The sequence below is a fragment of the Balaenoptera ricei genome, chromosome 11, assembly GCF_028023285.1.
Source record: "Balaenoptera ricei isolate mBalRic1 chromosome 11, mBalRic1.hap2, whole genome shotgun sequence".
Taxonomy (NCBI): Eukaryota; Metazoa; Chordata; class Mammalia; order Artiodactyla; family Balaenopteridae; genus Balaenoptera; species Balaenoptera ricei.
In genome coordinates this window covers 13,299,364-13,312,164 of record NC_082649.1, presented here as the reverse complement: position 1 = coordinate 13,312,164, position 12,801 = coordinate 13,299,364, and the positions used below count along the sequence as shown (strand labels likewise).

At 40.5% G+C, this 12,801-nt stretch overlaps 1 protein-coding gene across 6 annotated transcripts in view; it reads left to right on the top strand.

Annotated features, from left to right (window-relative positions):
* Window positions 1-12,801, top strand: part of ATXN1 (ataxin 1) — a 393,801-nt gene that overhangs the window by 149,794 nt on the left and 231,206 nt on the right. For all 6 annotated transcript variants that reach the window (XM_059937989.1, XM_059937986.1, XM_059937983.1 and 3 more), the window contains exon 4: window positions 2,787-2,915. The gene's annotated coding sequence lies outside the window, so the exon portion shown is untranslated. The remainder of the gene's footprint in view (window positions 1-2,786; window positions 2,916-12,801) is intronic.

The window sequence follows — 12,801 nt, the reverse complement described above, 5'->3', positions numbered from 1 at the left end:
AGTAGGTACAGGGTATTGTAGAAAAATGGGAGAAGGGGACCTCAGCTCCCCAGAAGGTTTAAGAGAGGTCTTCACAGACAATCAGCCCTAGCTCTGAAACTTGAAGCGTGAATCTGAGTTTGAAAAGATGATCAGAGGGAAAAGTGCAGAGGGAAAAGAATAGACCAGGGTGTGGGCAGGAGCTGGAACCAGGCAGGCTTGGTCAGGGAGCTACAGGGATTCAGAGGGGCTGAGTGTCAAGTGCAGCTGGAGGAGGGCCATCGTGGCTGAGGTCAGATCACAGGAGGCTGGCCTGCTGTTCTCAGGAGGGCGGACCTTGTCCTCTGTGTGTTGAAAAGCCATCAGCAGATTGATGCAACAAACACTCATTAAATTATGAGAAGGGATGTCCTTCTCCCCGCCCTCCCTCCTCTTCTCATTTATTCATTCAACAGATTTTTAGTGAGTGCCTATAACATGCCCAGCATTGTGTTGAACAATGAGGATAAAAGCATGAGCAAGAACTTGACACAGTTCTGCCTTCCTGGAACTTACTAATTAGTGGGGGAAACAAGCATTCATCGTGGATTTAGCAAAAAAAAAAAAAAAGTAAAATTACAAAGGTGACCAGTGTAACAAGGGAGAGAGTGATTCTGTAAAAGCATGTAGTAGGGGGTAGTGACCTGGCCGAGGAGGTCAGGAAGGGCTCCCTTGAGGAGAAGAGGACTGAGCTGAAGGAGGAAAGAGTACAAGGTCATTTGATGAAGAAGGTGGGTGATTCGGGGAGAAGTCTCAGCAAGGAGGAGATCACGTGCAAAGGGTCTGAGGCCTAGAAGAGCTAGGTACTTTTCAGGAATGAAAAGTAAGGCAGAGGAGCTGCATGGAGGCTGGAAAAGAATGCAAGGGCCGCATCACCCTGGGCCCTGGGAGCCATGGTCAGAATCCAAGCTCTGTAGAAAGCCACTGCAGTGCTTTGGGCAGGTGCTGAGGATGGGCTGTAGGAGAAGGGGCTGTAGGGTGGCAGGGGAGGAAGCAGGGAGACTAAATGGGAGGCCAGCAGAATAGTCCAGATGAGTCGGGATGGTGGGCAGCCTGGAGCAGAGGTGGTGGTCGGGAGAGAAGGGGAAGGGTGTGTGCTGGTGGCAGACTCAATGACTGGATGGTTGGGAATGGGGCATAGTTTGGAAAGGACGATGTCAGGGTGATGTCGGTGCCATCGCTGAGCTAGGGAAACATGGGAGGGGGCAGAACCCCCTCTGCTTGGATTTCCAGAAAATGTCAGGAGAGGTGGAGAAAGACAGCAAAAGGAATTGAGATTGGAGGTTGGCCTTGAAGAATGAGTAGGCATTTTCTAGTTGGCAAGGAGGGGAAAGGCTTGCTAATCAGAGGGCATGGCAGGTTCAGAGGCACAGAGGCATAACCAGAATAGTGCAAACAAATAATGGCATACGTACGCAGGTACAAAAGGGACATTAATGTGTGACCCATAAATAACTGTTGATTTCTTGATACGCCCATGTCTATTTTGTACGCAGTCATCCTAAGACCTATAGTAGGTAGAGTTTGTAAATAGGTTAAAATGTTTAAGTGTTTTTTTTATTCCATGGACATAATATATAGAAATTCCTCTCTTTACTTCCATATTTTAAAGTAAGGATTCACATATGGCTCTTGATTTTATTATCTGCCTTCTTTCTAATGAAATTTAGCCATTTGGGTAGGACTTCGACTTCAGGTTTTTCCTTAGTGTTTTGGCATCTGGATTTGGGATTAATCGACATTTTAAATTTACTGAAATAACTATAAATTTACTCCTGATGGAAATATGATCATGTTGATTTCAATTTAGCTTGGAAACTAAAATCAAAGGACAATCAAATCCAAAAAGAGTTAGTAATGCTAAGACGTAGGTGACATATTGACTCTGGGGAAAAATAAGGTGACATTGAATTAATATTTAACTTTTTTATAATAAGTACAAGAGTGTTGATAATCAGATCAATTTTGGAGACGTGATATAGCACTGGAATTATGAGCATAGCTTGCGTGAAAGATAGTGGCTTAAATACTGCCTTTAACATCTGCTAGCCCTACAAATGCCCAGTTTTCTTGTCAATAACAGAGATAATAATGATTACTAGCTACCTCACAGGGTGCGGTGGAGTGGAGTATTGTATGGAAAGCATTTGCACAGTGCCAGGAACATAGTCAGTGTTCAATAAATGTCCGTGATGACTTTGGGTATCAGTGATACTGTGCTTCACCTGGGTCATCAACAGAGGGGCACGTACAGTTTCTAAAGTGAAAGTCAGGCTGTTATGGTAAATACATGTACCAAACTTGCTTACCTTTGTGGCTAGAAAGAATCTTAGAAAGCGTCAGATTCAGTAATGTTTCCAACATTTTCTGTGGAAGAACTAACTGTTTTTCATTTCTCAGAAGTTTTGGGATCAATAGGCAGAGAAGGAGGGGAAGGAATAGGGTTATTTTGATGGTGTTATTCCTAAGGTCAGGAGATGGGCTGGGAAGCAACCCCCCTTGGCAGGCAGAGCCCTCTCATCCTCAGAGATGAGGACCTGCTATGTGTCTGCTTGCTGAGTTTTTGGTATTCTGAATTGTCGCGTGTGTGTTGTCTCTGTGTGTGTGTGTGTGTGTGTACATGTGTGTGAGTGTGAGAGAGAGAGAGAGAGATAGGGAGGGAGAGAGATTATGCAAATATGTTTTTCTTTTCTGAGAATTCAGCTAATGTGAACGAAGACCACAGAAAACTGCCTAACTCAGTGGGAATATTGTTTTTGTAATTACAGGTCTAGGCTTTTTATATTGAGTTTCTCTACTGTCTCCCCTTCTGCTCAAGCAAAATCTGTGTGAAAAGATCTGCTGGGAAGGAGCTGACTGCTTATGATTCTCCATTGTGATGAAAGCACGTGGTACAGGTAAATATCTCCGAAATCTTTAACTGAAAATAACTATCATTTGATTGTAAAATCTCCAAGATAGTGGTGGGGATGTTTACATGTCTGTTCACACACACACACACGCACACACAGACAAAACATAAACATACATCTGTAGATTCACGTGTCCTCCATCTGTTTATTCTCTCCATCTCTTTATAAAAATGGAACCCTTGCTTTTTTGTGGGAAAGAAATTAGCTTCTATTCATTTTGAGCTCACTGACTTGGATGGTGACAAGGCATTAATAAGAAAGAGATAACTCTGATCATTGTATTTATAAATTCAGCTAGAGAGACGACCATCAGATGGTAGTGGTGAACAATGCAACACGTGCTATCACCTAACCTTTTTCTTCCTCTTAACAATGCAATAATGAACATCTTTTCATTACAAGTTATTTACCTACAAATATATAGCATACCACTGAATACATATCCTAAAATACATTTAATTGATCTTCTCTAGTTGGACATTTAAGTTGTTTCTAATTTTTTTTTTTTTTTTTTTTTTTTTTTTGCTTTTATGCTACCAAGAATGTTCTTACGGCTTCATGTTAGTTGCCATTATTAATGGTTTCCTGGGGATAGTTCCTTAGCAGTAAATTACTGAATTTAAGAGTTTTCAAGTTTTAAGACTCTTGATACTTGTTGCCAAATTACTTTCCAATAAAGTCAGACCAGTTTATATTTCCAGAGGCGCAGTATATGACAGACTTACTTCCATACAGTTTTGCCAGCGCTGAGAATTTTGAAAACAAAGAGTCTTTGCCAGTTGATTCTGAGAAATGGTGCCTCTGTGTGTCCCTTTTTTGGGGGTGGTGGTTGTGAGGGAGGGGGCATTTATTTGTAAATAATACTATTTTGAAGAACCTTTCTTCTGTAGACAGTAGCATGCTTGAAACTTACCAATAGTAAACATTTGAGAAATAATACTAAATCAAGAAGCATGGAAGGGTCCTAGACAACCATGAGATCACATACTTTTTCAATGGAAAACATAATTTTTTATTTTTTAATAAGAATAAAAAGGTATTTAATAAAAAGCAGCCATCATTAAACATGGATCTGAAGTTAATATACATATATGTGTGAATGTATATATATATGTACATTTGCAGGTGTGTATATATATGTGTGTGTGTATATGTATGTATGCATACACATACATATGTGTGTGTCTGTATACATACACATATACCCATCCAACATTGGGAGTAGGATGAAATATAATTATGGTAACCGTATGATTCAGGGGCTGTAGATCACAGTCGATAAGACGGCAGGCTTCAGACTGCCTCGGCTCAAACTCCAGCTCTGCTATTTTCTTGAAGTATGACCTTGGGTAAGTTACTATACAGCTCAAAGTCCAAGTTTATAAAATTTAGATAATACTAGTACCCATCTCATAGGGTGTCTTTACAAGGAGCTATATGTGAGATCATTTAAAAGTCCTATTCCAAAAGAGTATTTAATGCTATGAGAAGATGGTCACGATCAAAGTGAAAAAAGCAAAGTACGACACTAACCATGGTACAATCCCATTCTTGTAAAACTGTTTTTTCCCTTCTTCCTCCTTTGTTTCATCTTCCTCTGGGATCCAAAAAAGGTATAGTATATTTCTGAATGGCTTTTATTAGAATTAATGGAGTAATCCCAGTTCTGGAGAAACTGGCTGACTGAAGTCTGCAGGTCAGAGACCCATTCGCCACAGAGCTATGAAGTCAAAACTGTCTATGACACTGGCCAGTGGGTCCCTTGGAGCAGTCCTTATGTGAGAACAGAGCCTCATCCCCACCCCCGGCTGCCTGACTCCTGAGATACAGCGAGGACCTTGGATAAGGCCAGCTTCCTGGCCCCCTGGAGCTGCACTGAATCTCTAACGGTCCAGCTCCACATATGAGCTGTGCTGCTAGGCTCATCTTGTCCTCCCATTACTAAATAAGCTTCCTTTCACAAGGGTGAGTCCCTCAACCCTTGAACCACATCATAAGGTTGCAATGTAGAAGGAAAAAGAGTCAGAGCGTGATTTGGCATCAAGGAGACAAACCCACGGCAACTTGTCTGGCTTCAGCTAATGCTTTTCACCCGAGACTCTGCAAGTCTTGTGTAGGTACATTTGTTTTGGCCCAAATTTCCAGTCTAATTTGAACAGCTCTGTACTTTTCAGTAAAAGAGGAACATCTGAATTCCCAATTAAGACAGTTAAGCTTAAGAATTCCTCTTTAGTGGACCATAAATTATTCTCCTCATAATGATTACGAGGACGCATAAGAAAATGAAACTTGTGTTTATGCACGTAGATATGTTATTTCAACAATATTAATAAGTTCACAAAGGGAGAGAGGACAACGAATGTGTCAGCACAGATAGGTCAGCAAAAGAGTGCGTCGTGTTCTGCCAGAGTCCGGCGAGCTGAGGTAGAAAGGCCGAGCATCTCCGTAGTAAGGGCGGTGATAACACCGCCATATGGGATGTTTGGTATTTGGAGAGCGCTTTGATTCCTCCCCGACTACAGAATCAATAGGGGCTCAAACAGAGAGGAAGAAAGGATTCTCTAGCTGTGCATGCTGGCTGGTGTGCAGAAGTGCAGACACGTTGATTACTAGGGGCTTACCAGGGTGAAATTCCTCTAGGGAGGCAGAAGCGTGGGGACTATTTAACCACATTTCACAGCAGTTTTGGGTTGTCTCCATAACCAGACCATTGCTGCAATCACGTGGGAAACTTCTCTGCAAGACCAGGCCAAATCATTCTTGAGAACTCAATTCAGAGAGTCCCATAGGGCCTTTGGGGGTGCCTTCTGGCTTTGCCAGTACAGAGTGAGAGCACAGATTTTGAATTGGAAGAAACTGAGAGGATGTCTTTAAATTCTGATCTCATTTAGTCATTCATCTCTCATTTATTCATTCAGCAAACACCTCTTTGGGGGCTACTATGTACTCACACAGTCCTAAGCACTGGAGATATGGAATGGGACAAGGTAGACAAGGGGCCTACCCTGATGGAGCTTTCATTTCTAAGGCAGATACCGTCGGCAGCATCAGAACCTGGTTTGGGTGAACAGGGGAGATGATCTGGACCATTCTAGAAGGAGGTTTAGAGTGCATCTGAAATGAGAGAGTGGAGAAACCAGTGGAGAAAAAGACTTGTTGATCCGGAAGGCGCAGGCAGAAAGAACCAGAGGAGAGGGACTAGCGGTGAGGTTGTGGTTACTGAAAGCAGGACCAGATTGGGACGTGAAGAAGGTACCGAGAGAAGACAAGTGTGAAACTTGGCTTGGATGCACAGTTGTCAGAGCCCATAAAAATCTTGCAGCCATTGATCTCTCAATTTAGGTAATAGAAGTAAAGCTTGCTATTGATAGTCTGTCTTTTAACAAATTGTGAAATGGGTGTTTTATTCTATGACTGTATAAACATGTGAGACAGGAGAGTGGATGGCTCATGGTATAGGGTGGTACTTTCTTTTTTCAACCGCACCCAAAAGAAGAACTGAGGTGGTGGCTTCACCAGAACACATTGACCTTACTCTAACTTTGACTAGTGACATCCCTATTCTTACCTTATCCACCATCCTTCACGTTAGAGAGCGAGATTAGTTCTATGATCAATTTTCCCTTCTGTGGGCAACCACAGTTAACTTTATTTAGTTAACTTTAAACAGATTTAACTTCTGGATCGAAATAGTCTCTCCAGTTGTCACCTCTTGGCCTCTTTAGTATTTTGGTACCCTTCCACTCAGCTTGTTTGTGGGATTGTGGTTCTTCTTACCTTCCTCCCTCCATTCTTGGTTGCTTTTAGTGGTCTCTTAAATAATAAAATCCACTTAGAGATTTATTTTATCTCCTTTGACCTTCAACATGGGTTTGGTAAAGGCTACATTTTTGGCTTTGGCTTTACTATCATTGAGGGACCCTTTTCTTCTGCTTTATTGCTCCCTAGTCAACTGCTTTATTCTGGGGCTCAAACTTCTACCATATATTTTACTCAAATACTTTTCCTTTCTTTGACAAGCCCAGTTCGTTTAGTTTAATTGTCCATCCCACTCCCAACCCATTCCACCCAAGCCCCCAACACACACACTGGGATTTGCAATGTACATTTCCAAGGTTAAGAAAACCCTATTGATATTCATTAAATCTTTAAAATAGAGATCTTCTCCAAAATCATCTTTTAGCATAAATATATTCTTCTCTTTTCCACTCTAGTTCCTTCAGTCTGAAGGTAGTCTGCATAACTCATAGCTAGTTTGGGAGAAGGTATTATTTTGAGACACTTTAATGATGTTTTTCATGGCAAAATGAAAAACGTAGAGACAAAGGCTCCAGGGTACATAGTGTTTTATATGTAGGCATAGCTTTTCAAAACTATTTTGGAGTGTATTCGAGTATCTAAAATAATTTACCAGACTTCTGTATAAAGCATTTTATTCTTTGAAAACTCTTATAAATATAATTTACTGTGTCAGTGTGCAAACATTCACATAGTTCTCTTACCTTTCATGAAATGAGGTAGAATATTTTGTCATCTGACAGTAAAACACATGAGCAAATGGTTGATACCAAAGCCTACTGTTTTATTTTATTTTTTTTCTTTTCCACGTTGGGATGCTGAAGCATAATGCTGCAGAGGTTTCCTCCCTCCTGATACACCAATGCTGCTCTCAGTGTTGGCAAACTGTACTAGTCAAAGTGTGAGTGATGACTAGGTGTAGAAATATCAAAGTGTCAGTATTCTGTGGTACTTTTTAAATTACTCTCTTTTTTTCTCTTAGAGTTTATCAAATGAGATGAAGTATTTGAATATGTTTTCTGAATTCTAGAATATTACCTATTATAGCCGTTGGTGGTATAGTATTTAGAGGTTGAAGGGAACGTGAAGATCATTTAGTCCCCTTTTCCCCCAATTCAAGACCCCCTCAAATATCATTAGTGCCTTTCATTTCACCAGGGTTCAGATAGCGAGTCATTGATTGTTCATTGATTATTGAAAGAACCATTATCACTGTAAGATTTAGAAATAGTATATAGAAATTCATGGGAGTAATATACTCTTCTGTTTGAGTTAGCAAGAAACAAAAGATGCATGCCTCTAGATGCCAAGCGGTATCAAGGATTATGTCTTTAGATTAAATGAGAAGTATATCATTGATATTTATTTAGATTTTCACTAAGTGTTTTGAGTAAAATTTGGGAAGGTTGTTTCTATGACTTGGCAATTTACTCTGCCTCCTGTTTTCTCTTTGGAAGTATTCTTTCTTCTCTTCCATTTTTCTTTTCTTTAAAGTGAGGACAACAGGTCACTGTGAAGATTACATACATAATCAACTTTTAGAACATTTCCTGGCCTGGCACATGGTTAAAGCATCTGCTGCTACTAATTCTACTCTGTTGTTTCTCCCTGCTACTTCACACTCTGTTTTTTCTGGTAGAGATTTTTCTTGAGTATCAAAAATAAATCAATATAACCAAACAACACAAGAAACTAAGTACTGATATCATATGCTTTAGAAGCTGGGGTTGTGTTTGGTTCCACTGGTGGAGATGTGATCCTCTGAGTGCATCCATGGCTGAACCCAAGTTCAAGTGGAACGCCCTGGGTCTGGGGATCAGGAGAGCTTTGAACAAGGTACTCACTTTGTGCCTGCAAGTTTTATATCTGTAACATGAGCGGACTACTCTCTGAGGCTTCTTCTGCTTCTAAAAGAGATCATCATCTTACATCCTTGATGTTTTAAGGCTTTGAAGTCCCCATAGAAAAGAACCCATGAAAAGTCCCAGTCACCCTTTCTATTCTCTCCATGCATCTGTGTATATGTGTGGAGTGTTTTTTGGTTTGTTTCCTCCTTCATGTTCAGGTGGAGCTAATGACCTGCCCCTCAAGTGATGATGATAAAACAAAACAAAACACTTCCTTCCTGCACCAAGGCAACCCCCTCCAGATGCTGAACCTCTTAAGCTAGTATTCAGATGGCACAGAGAGAGCATCACTTCACTTGCCACTGAAATACAGCCATCTCTGGAGGGAAATTTGGCAGCTGTGTAATAGTCAAGCTGCAGTACTTATATGACAGTTTGGGGAAAGGAGTGAGACAGAAATAGCAGATTCCAAAATAATCCAATTAAAAGAGCTGGGAAAGCAGAGTTGGGCAACAGGAAGGGAGGATGGGATGCCCTGAAGTTGGATTATCTCTACGGGTTAGACGATGTGGACTTCGGCTCCTGAAGCTCGATGGTGACCACAGTCAGCAATCTCCTACACACACCAGAGAGGGGGCTTGTCTGATAGCCCATTTGGCTATAATCTTGTGAGTTTTCTCTCTCTTTTCCCAGTGATCTAATTATCAGGCTGTGTTGGCACATGAATAGATCTGTCTTTCAGAGCCATCTCCTCGTTTTGCCCCCTGCATAGGATAATGTCATGGTGTAGTATTTATGACATCAGAATATACTACGCTGAGAAGTTGTTATGTTAAAGCACCTTTTAAATGGCTCAGGCGGGATGAACTTGCACATAAGAAAGGACAACCCCTCCCCCCCAAAAAAGAAAGGACAGCCCTACTGTTTAATTCAAAGATCTTGGCAATAACAGTGACTGGGGAGGAAGATTCAAGAAATGTACCTGGTAGACGAATGCAGTTGAATAAAAATGGAGAATTCTTTAAGTTTTCTAGAGTGGAAGTTACCATTGTGATTCATATTAGAGCAAGATCATGGAAGTTGTAGTGGATAAAATTGAAAAATACTAAGCAATGTGCACAACAACAATTTTTTAAAAAGCACAGATGGAAGAGTTGTCAACACAGAAATAATCAGATCATCAGATAATAGGACATCAGATCTCTCAAAAGGGAGATTCCAGGGAATAAAGGAAGCAGATACTAAAGGAACCAGGGCATTTCAATTTAACCAGAAAAGAGAAAACTTTAAAAATATATATAGGGAAAATTTTAAAATCTATAGTTTCATTTAGAAGCGTATAAAATCTTTAGGTAAGGAGCAGAGTTCCTATAGTCTACTATTATAAAATAGAACCAAAATGAATTCAAGGAAAATTAAATTCGTGTTGTGGAAAAAAAAAAAAGGAGATTTGGTAACAGAGATTCTGGTTTTGAGTTTCAGTTGTACAATTTATTTGCTTTGTAACCTTGGGGAAATCACTTAAAATCTGAGGTTTTTTTTTTTTTCTAACTCTGTAAAATAGAGATAATTATATCTCACAGGGGTGCTGTGAGGATCACGTGTAGGAATGCATAGAAAATGTATGGTGAATTGTAAGGCCCTCCACATATGTTATTTCTGTAAATATGCACCGTTTTTATGGAGAAGCTCTTAGGGGCAGTGATCACCTGTGTGTGTGAGGATAACTTAGAGGACCAATCACATAGAGGAAAAATCTATTGTGAATAATTTAAAATATATGTGAATTTTTTTTTTCAGCTCCTCGTTTTTCTGGCCCGGAAATTCTTCTATGTTTATGGGATTTTTCCAAAAATTTTCCAGCCAGCTCTGTTAACAGAGTCGTCCACTATCTGTTGAGCTAGAAACCCCATGATTTTACAGTAAATATTGCTTCTGAGTAAACCTTGAATAACAGATTGAAAAAAAGAATGTTGTCTTGTTTTATTTAATAATCCTCATTTCAGGAGGTTTAGGCAGAAATAGGAGGGGTCTGTGCGAGGGACAAGAGTCCAATAAGTAGGATGCTAAATGATGAAGACTTTGCAACGGAAAAGGTGAAGCACGGTAAATCTCTACAGAGTGTGGGCTGGCGTGCTGAAGTTCCCTTTATGCAGCAGCCCATCTGTCTCATTAGCTTCTGTGTTTCTTAATCACAGACTCCATGAAGTGTCTACTTGGCTTTTTTTTTTTTTCCATTTTTTTTTTAAAGTATTTGTTTATTTATTTATTTATGTCTGTGTTGGGTCTTCGTTTCTGTGCGAGGGCTTTCTCTAGTTGCGGCGAGCGGGGGCCACTCTTCATCGCGGTGCGCGGGCCTCTCACTGTCGCAGCCTCTCTTGTTGCGGAGCACAGGCTCCAGACGCGCAGGCTCAGTAGTTGTGGCTCACGGGCCTAGTTGCTCCGCAGCATGTGGGATCTTCCCAGACCAGGGCTCGAACCCGTGTCCCTTGCATTGGTAGGCAGACTCTCAACCACTGCGCCACCAGGGAAGCCCAGCTTCTGTGTTTCTTAATCACAGACTCCATGAAGTGTCTACTTGGCTTTTTTTGTTTTTTGTTGTTTGTTTTTAGTATTTTATCTTAATCTCCTACAAAAGTTAATGAAAGGAAATCAGCTGGATTAGGTGCTGTTTGTGGGTATTCCCATGCAAGTCGGGGACTGCAACAAGCTCTATTTATAAGTGGATACTAACGTGGGGGCCAGTCTGTATGCGTATGAGTGTATTTGCATGTTGCATTCATGAATATGTGTGCATTTGTGCAGATATCCACAGATATAGCACATAGGTGCATCTGTTGTATGTACCCTCCCATGGAAAAGACACATTGACATTAATTAGAAAGGGTGATATAAAATAGTGAAAGTAGAATTCCTTTTGGCAGCATTTACTATTAGAATTAAAGTGCTTGGTGTAACATTGTGTGTGCAGGAGAGTTTGCTTATTCCTCCTTTTGAACAGTAGTAGGAGTTAAATATTAACAGATTTAAGTGTCAATAAGGGTCTAAAAATACACATTCTCTATTGTGTGCAGGTCTTGCGATACAGACGTGTCTCTGCTTGCTTGGAATTCAAAATGCTTCGGATAAAGAATATTGCAGAGTGAAATTTGTGGCAGAAAATGTGCCCGATTGTTTGTTTATTATTCCTGAGGGTGTTTGCAGGGCCGAACTAGCACATGTAGAAAAGAACAGCTTTGTTTGGAAAATACAATAGGAGCAGTACAAGAAAATTGAATTAAGTAAAGAAACTTAGGGAGTCCATCTTTGATTGATGATGCTTCTTATTTGCTCTTCATTATTCCCTGTGAAGGAATAAAAACTATGAAATTGGATTTGAAAACTGGATTAAGACAAATGGCTTCTCCGATTTTTTTTTACCTAAACCGTTTGCAAATTTTCTAGTAAAGCACATAGTCACTATATAAAGAGTCTATGTTTACTACCTGAAATCTTCCTAAAAAGTGTGCCCTTGAGGTGTTTGATTTTAGGAATTAGTTTAGAAGATGCAGAGGCAGAGTGTACCCGCTAACTGTATGATAGTATTTGTCTCTAGATTTTTTATATGCCCACTATTTTTATAGAGTGAGCAGTGGAGTAAAAAGGGGAACAAAATGCTGTTTTTCTTAAGAAAGTCTTTCCTGCCTGCCTGTCACCCTACGTTTTCTTCTCCAGGTAAAATTTACAATCTTGCCATTTGACCCATCACTGTACAGGTTTCCCTGCTATCCGAAAGTAGAGTGTTCCTGTGAAACCTTTCGTAAGTCGAAATGGCTTAAAGCGAAGAAGCAATTACCTTAGGACACATCTTGCTAACGGCTGCACAAAACAAATGGGGAGATAAAGCACAGATGCTCACAGACACAGTTCAAACCTATGGTGTCTTGATGCTGAGATGCTTACTGTAGTTCCAGGAAGGAGCTTGGTGGTGCCACTCTTCTGCTGGGGGTGTGCGCTGCCACTGTAACGGCTGCTGCAAAACCAGTGCTAAAACCATTTCCCCTTTTCACCTGTTTTCATAAAAGCCAAAATCCTCCTCGGATTTCTTTCCATTAGCAAAAATAGGTGCTGATATAGGTCTTTTGTAAAAGCAAAGTGCCATGAAGCGAACTTTTGAAAACTGGAGTAAACTTGTACTCTCCAAATACTTTTATCAAGGACTTCTAGACAGTCACATGAATTTCTAT